Source organism: Equus asinus, unplaced genomic scaffold (genome assembly GCF_041296235.1).
Source record: "Equus asinus isolate D_3611 breed Donkey unplaced genomic scaffold, EquAss-T2T_v2 contig_185, whole genome shotgun sequence".
NCBI classification, from domain to species: Eukaryota; Metazoa; Chordata; class Mammalia; order Perissodactyla; family Equidae; genus Equus; species Equus asinus.
Genome location: NW_027224833.1, coordinates 16,773 through 17,500, shown reverse-complemented (window position 1 = coordinate 17,500; position 728 = coordinate 16,773).

Below are 728 nucleotides of genomic sequence, written 5' to 3'. Positions count from 1 at the left end.
GGCCCGGCCCCACCGCCGGGGCCTACGTGAGGCGCCCCCGCCGCCGGGGGCCGCCCCGTCCACCCAGCCACCCGTCTGCCTGTCTGGTCTGCTCCGGGGCCCACGTCCCGAGGGAACGCGCCCGAGAGCGGCGGCGGCCCCCACCCATGCCCGCACGCCACCACCGGCTGCGGCTCGGGACGGGAGCGAGCGGAGAGCCAGCCGCTCGCGGCGGGGCGGAGCCCGGACGGGGCCGGGCCCTCTCCCCGCCCCAGCGCGCGACGGGAGAACCACGCGCACGCTCGCGCACACGCGCGGCCCCGCGCCCGACGACGGCCCGGCCGGGCGTGACCCTCCCCCGACTCGGAGGGGGGAGGCGCCGGCCGCGGTAGGCAAAGAGCAGCTCTGCCCACGCGCCACGGTGGTGGCGTCCGTGGCTACTACGCGCAAAGGAGGGGCGGCGGCTGGGGGGTCCGGTACCCCAAGGCACCCTCTCGGATCGCTAGAGAAGGCTTTCTCACCGAGGGCGTGTCGCCCCCGCCCATCGTCCGCCATCGGGCCCACCAAGGCGCTTACAGACACCATGGCCACGCAATGCAGGAGGGGTCTGCGGTAGAGGTAAGGCCTAGAGCAAGTCGGAGCGTCCGTGGTCAGGGCCGCGAGCCCGCGCTGCCCCGGGCTCGCCATCTCTGGCCACACTGGGCTTAGCTAGGGATCTACAAGGCCCCTGTGCGGCTCCCAAGTCAGTG